Source organism: Triticum aestivum, chromosome 2B, assembly GCF_018294505.1.
Source record: "Triticum aestivum cultivar Chinese Spring chromosome 2B, IWGSC CS RefSeq v2.1, whole genome shotgun sequence".
NCBI lineage: Eukaryota > Viridiplantae > Streptophyta > Magnoliopsida > Poales > Poaceae > Triticum > Triticum aestivum.
The window spans coordinates 217,515,402-217,522,118 of record NC_057798.1 but is presented as its reverse complement, the minus strand read 5'-3'; the positions used below and the strand labels follow the sequence as shown (position 1 = coordinate 217,522,118).

The 6,717-nt window shown below is 41.0% G+C and overlaps 1 long non-coding RNA gene across 3 annotated transcripts; it reads left to right on the top strand.

The window, feature by feature from the left end:
* Positions 1-2,789: 2,789 nt before the first annotated feature.
* LOC123044432 (uncharacterized) lies at positions 2,790-6,575 on the top strand. Of its 3 annotated transcripts, none has more exons than XR_006420097.1 (6): positions 2,790-3,273; positions 3,398-3,539; positions 4,357-4,443; positions 4,972-5,083; positions 5,179-5,374; positions 6,504-6,575. It is a non-coding gene; the product is annotated as an uncharacterized lncRNA (long non-coding RNA). The 3 variants fall into 3 exon arrangements; XR_006420096.1 differs by having other exon boundaries at positions 2,791-3,289; XR_006420094.1 differs by having other exon boundaries at positions 2,791-3,301.
* The last annotated feature ends 142 nt before the right edge of the window (positions 6,576-6,717 follow it).

The following is a 6,717-nucleotide window of genomic DNA, read 5'->3' as shown; positions in this document are numbered from 1 at the left end:
AAAACTGAAATAAAATTATTTTGCTTTTGCAACAGAATGGCAATTGTGATAATTGTCAAAAGCTAAGCATGGCAAAAGTGAAATGTCAAAAATCTAGAGTGGCATAAGCAAAATTGGCAAACTCTAGAGTGGCAAAAACAAAAATTTCCGTTATATGAATGGCTTCTTATGCCAATGGGTTTATGCGAAGCACCCGTTACTTTCATGCGCATCATGCATTTTGTGCTTATACCCTACATTGGTGTATTTGCCGTGGTCTACTTTGACGACATACTTGTTTTTAGCAAATCTCTCAAAGATCATGTCACCCATCTTACAACCGTTTTGCAAACTCTTCGCAAAGAGGGACTCTATGCTAACATGGAGAAATGCAAATTTGGTGTCGACAAGCTTGTCTTCCTAGGATTTGTCGTTTCTTCCAAGGGCATGTATGTAGACGACACCAAGATCGAAGCTATTAAAACTTGGCCCCAACCCACAAACTTGCAACAAGTGCGTAGTTTTCTTGGCTTAGCCGGATTTTATTGTCGCTTTGTGAAGGGTTTTAGCACCATTGCTTCTCCCTTGCATGCCTTGAGTAAGAAGAATGCACATTTTGTTTGGGGACCATCCCAAGATGCCGCATTTAATGAACTTAAGAATTTGCTTACTCATGCTCATGTGCTTGCATTACCCAATTTTGACAAAACTTTTGAAGTTCATTGCGATGCTAGCGGTCATGGCATAGGAGGTGTGTTAATGCAAGAGAAGCGCCCTATTGCTTACTTTAGCGAAAAAAATTCTAGAGCGCAACTCAATTATCCCATCTATGACAAAGAGCTATATGCATTAGTGCGAGTTCTGCGTGAGTGGGAACATTATCTTCATCCACATGAATTTGTCATCATACCGACCATGAAACACTTAAGTACCTTAAGGGTCAAACTAAGTTGAACAAGCGTCATGCTAAATGGAGTGAATTCATTGAGTATTTTCGCTATGTCATCAAGTACATCAAAGGCAAAGAGAATGTTGTGGCAGATCCGCTTTCCTACAAATGCATGCTTGTTACTAAACTTGAATTGAATGTTATTGGCTTTGAGCACATAAAAGACTTGTATGCGCATGATCCTACTTTTGCTATTACTTATGCCCAATGTTTGATGCATACATCTTGGGAATGCTATTACATCAAAGATGGTTATCTTATGAGTGCTAACAAACTATGTACCCCCGAGTCTTGTCTTTGTTTGTTACCTTTGATAGAATCTCGTGGAGGAGAACTTATGGACACTTCGGATGGGACAAGACCTTTGCTACGCTCTCAAAGAACTACTTTTAGCCTAAGATGTTCTGTGACATCTCATGCTTCACGAACCGATGCTCTACATGTCGCAAAGCTAAGTTTAAAGCTCAATCCCATGGTCTCTAGATATTAGTATGGTCTTTGTGCTTGGTTTGCCTAGAACTCAAAATGGAAAGGATTCCATGTTTGTTGTTGTGGACCATTACTCTAAGATGGCAAATTTTATTCCATGCAACAAAATAGACGATGTTTCACATGTTGCAAATCTATTTTGTAGGAAAATCTTGCGCCTACATGGCGTGCCAAAGACTATTGTCTCGGATCACGACGTCAAGTTCTTAAGTTACTTTTGGAAGACCCTATGCGCCAAGCTCGGAATCAAGCTCATGTTCTCCTCCACATACCATTCACAAACCAACGGCCAAACGGAGGTCACAAACCGGACGCTATCCACTCTCATCCGCGTGCTGATCAAGAAGAACATAAAGGAGTGAGAGGAGTGTTTACCCATCGCCGAGTATGCCTACAATCGAGCAAGACACTCTACTACCGGCAAGTCCCCCGTCGAGGTCGTCTATGGCCTCAACCCATTGTCCCCATTGGACACTTTACCGCTACTACTACAAGAGTGCATCAGCATGGACGCGAGTGCATGAGTGAGCTACCTCAAGAACATGCATGAAGATAAAAGGCACACCGTTGAGCACCATACAACGCCTCACGACCAAGCTCAACGTCAACAATCAACCCATGATATTCAACATTGGAGATCTCGTATGGCTACACCTTCGCAAGGTACACTTCCCCAACGAACGCAAGTCCAAGCTACGAGCCCAAGCCGACGGACCCTTCAAGGTTCTTGAGCGCTACAACAACAATGCATACAAGATCAACTTACCACGCGACAAGTACTTCATGATCAATATCTTCAATATCAAGGATCTCTCTCCCTACCATGGTGGTGAGGCTCTCGATCCGAGGTCGGATCTTTCCAAAGGGGGGAAGATGATGCGGAGCATTCTATGGTCATCCCCATGGACCTACCTACGTCTCCCATGACACAACTTGGACCAATGAGAAGAGCTTGAGTAATGGCTATCGAAGATAAGGTGAACTCTCTCCTCTACGAACTTATACATACTTCATGTGAGACATGGCTACAACCTCAAGCAGAGACCTCATGTATGACCAGGTACTTAGAGAGAAGTCATGAAACAACTACATCCAACGGCCAAGACGGCGAGGACACCGAGTATAAGAAACAAGAAGAGGAGTTGCCAGAAAATCCCCAGCCACCGAATGACCGAGACTTAACGGACGTCTGACACCTGAAGCTCCAGCCAGCGCAAGTCTCAGGATGCAATAGCGGTCAGACAACCGACAGCACTGGACGACCGACGTGCCCCAGCAACCAGACGTCTGACAGCCATCGGATATCCAACAACGCCCGACTGTACCTCCACGGCTTCACCGTGCGAATATCACGAAGCCAAAAAAGTAGAGTTGAAAAGAAAAAAAAAAGTTAGATCTTTTCTCTCCGCCATCTCCCTTCGTCGATTCCTCTCTCAAACCCGCCTGGTTTTCCCTAATATCTTCCCTCCGATCATCCGCTGACGAGGCATCCTCCATGCCCTAGCGCCCCCACATCCATGGGACGCCAGCGCGCCTCATCTGGTGTGACGGCCCGGTGTCTCCGCACCCGCGACTGCCGGCTTGGGATCGACGGTGATCCTCGACCTCGGGACCTCAGCTTCGACGCCCACTATTTAGTAAGGCTGCCCCCTCCTCCCCTTCGCTCTTACCCTTCCCGTTGCTTTGCTGCCTACCTACATGCCTGCCGCACCTATCACGCGAGACCATGGGCGCTACGCACACCGTTTCTATGCCCGTTGCCCCGACGTCTTAGCGCTACCTCCAGCTGTTTGATGGAATCTACGGCGGGATTCTTGGCTGTGCATCCATTATCTCTGGGAAGGACAGTCGCAATTGTGGGTTCCTTTCCAGGTTAAAATCCTGGTACATCTTCTGTGTTGATTGATACGCAACTAGTGTGTGTTGCTTTCTGGTTAATATGCAAGTAATGTGTGATTAGAATTTAACTCTATGCTTCAGGTATGAGGAGAGGGAAGCACTACAATGAAACACAGTCGGGTTTAAGAAATAATAGTTCATACAATCAAATTTGAGGCCTGTCGTCCATCTTCAGAGGTTTATTCGCGAAGAATTTTAAACGTTCACTTCTTATAGGGAAAAGGTGAGTTCCACAATCCTGAACCCCTGTTCATTTTAGCTCTTCAAGGACCTGATTTAGCTTGCCTTGTGATTTCTATCTGGTGAATCACAAGCTAAAAGCATTCTGTTGTTTGCCTCAAAAAATCCTTTAGAAAAAAATGCTTCCAACGAATGTTTATATTATCAAATTCTCCGAAGTAGGAACACAGCAAACAACACCATATGGCAGTTTGGCACTACATTTATGATCAAATTCTCTGAAATAGGTGCAAAGCAAATTACATGAAATTTATCCAAAATTTCGAGCTGTTTTTAACCACTGACATGAAATGCATTTTGAATCAAATAAAAAGTATGCATTTAACTTTTAGCAGTGCTTGTGCAAGTCAGTTGTGTTATGCCAATCACAAACTGAAAGGCTCACACATATGGAAAAACGACATCGCCTATGGGCTCTGCATACTTAATGCGTCAATAGGAGTAGGATCATGTCATGCACATCCGCTTGTGAGTTGTAAATAAATGGATTAATAAACATTCTCAATTTTCACATGCAAGAAATCTGATAGTAGTTTCCCTGAGTTACTGTAGTTTGATTGTGTTTTATTCTGCTGTCATGAAAGTTAACAATGGGTTCTGGCTTACTCAGAGGTTCTATCCTTAGAAGTTCAGAGTTTGCCTAAATCCTTCTCGTGGAAGTTGTGCAGAATCCAAGACAATTTCTTCTCGTCATAATCATTTTGGTGTCCTACTATTGAACCAACTATATACACCACTCTAGTACATCCACTGTCCACTTATCTTCTATTCCTACATATTTGTTCGTATCTAATTCATAGGTGGCTCATAAGTCATAACTGGAAAGCATTGACAAGACCCTCTTTCTGATATCTCCAATTTTGATCCACACTCAAGAACGAATACAGGTAGAGCTACGGTTGACTACTTCTCTCTATAAGTCTATATATGTATTGCAGGAACGTTAGTACTGTTGGACTTTTTTGTTCAGTTAACAAAAAATGTTAAAACTATGTGTATGGATGTCCAGCAGTACAAACAATGATATGACCTATGTATATCTTTAGGTATCGCTTTGTGCTTCAGTATAAAACATAACATCCTGATGTACTAAGTTATATGGGGCGTATTTTAGAAGTGGTTTATGGAGCAAAATAATTTCTCTGCAGGCATGCTGTATTTATTACATTATCATGAGATTTTTGTTCTGCCCTGTACATGAGTAAATGGTAAAAAAAAACAGTACACGTTGCTAGGTAATTCTATTGAGCATGCATGATCAGCAATTCGAGAATAGCGCCAAAACAACCTAATTATTGTATATTTTTATTAGTGGGATATTTTATATTCTATATTCTAATTGCGTGCCTCCGGTAATAAAGGTGGAACCAGTGACCATGATTTGATTGTATTCTCACCGCATTCTTGATTTTCAGAGATGTGCTTATCATTGTAATTTGGGAAATGTGCTAAAACCATCCACAGCCGCCGCAAATGCCGTTCGGATCTCGCTGCAGCCGCCGCTATCCTCCGTCTATTCTGACTTCAGTGAGCTCTCCTAGCTTTTCCAACTCCGGCCAACGGCCTAGTCTACCCCCCACGTTCTGTTTTGACATGATTTTTCTCTCATTTGTCATCTACAGAGGCCGCCCCAACTCCGCACGCTCCGCCACCTCATCCTCGTCATCTCCGCTGTCCCCGACGACCCATCGCCCCACGTTCAACAAAAATCGGTCGCCCTAGACGACCCGCACCCGCTGGACATCGCCGCCTCCACCGCCGGCGTCCGGAGCCACCACCCCGTCGGCGCCCTACTTCCCTGTGAGCGCCAACCTCTCTGTAAGCAACAACAACGAGCGCCTCCCTCTGTTTTTTTCGAAATGTTAAGTGCAAATAATATTTGATCGGTTTAGTAGGTCGGTTTGTTTTTGTAGATCGGTTTTCTTCGATTAGATCGAACCGGTACGCCGTTTATTTTAATTGTACGTGTGTTAGCGGTTCAGTTATAATACGCCCGAGAGTAGCTTAGTACAGAACGCACACCCCTTAGGCCCAGTTACAGCCCGCTACGTAGCTAGTGCACGATTTTTTGTTGTTGTTGTTGTTGTTGTTGTTCGTTTCTATTTTTAATTTTAGATTCAGTTTTGTTTTTTTATATTGTTCGATCCACAACTCCGATTTTGATGATTATTTTTCCTACGATTTCACAAAAATCTCGTCTATCCAGAGAAACCAACGAAAATTATTTTTGAACTTTTTATTCAAACAGATTTGTTACAAACACTAGATTGCTAATAACTTTTGATTTAAAATAGCTTTTTGATTAATTCTTTTTGCTAGTGATCACTTGATCTTTTATCTAAATAGTAGACTTTTGCAAATTAGTTTTTGTTTATTTTAAATTAGGGTTTTAGGCAAAACAACACTATTTTACATAGTTTAGTGTTATTTTCATTTCCTATGGTTTTTAAAATGTTTTTAACTTTTTGTCACTTTTGACAAATTTAGTTTTGTTTCTCTTATTAAACAGTAGAAAATTTTGTTCTTATTTTAAAATTTTATTTTCTTTAGTTTTGCATGAAAACTTGCATAGGGTATAAACAGAGTTTTACAGAAGCTTTTTATGTGTTTCTTTTTGCTAGTAAAATTTTATGAAAAATACTTTCTGTTAAGTTAGTTGTTTTCATTTTTCTTTCCTGTTAATTTATTAGTTTAGAGATTTATTAATTTTTTTAGTTTAATATAAGTCAAAAGCTATTTTTATTGTTTGTAGTAAAGTCTTAGACTTTTCCTTGGAAGTTTTTCTCGTGGTTTTCTTTGAAGTTCTTCTTGGACTTTTATTTTGGTTTCTATTATTGATTTTCTTTATTGATTTTATTTGATGCATTACATTTTGATTTCTTTAATGATTGTTAGAATTGCTTGGTAGAAGGCTTGCTTATGTGAATGCCATGCATGTTTAATATAGATTTACATCGGAGTGATGGATATTATCAAGTTATTTTCTGAGAGCGTTACAATCTTCATCAAGTAATATCAGGCAAGTTCACTTTGACCATGCTTTTCATACCTATGTTTTTATTGCATTTAGTGTCATATTTGCAACAATTCCTCCAGTAGTGTTATTGAATCTTGTAGTTGAGTAGAATGCATGAGGTAGGAACCCATCTCCCTGTTACCAG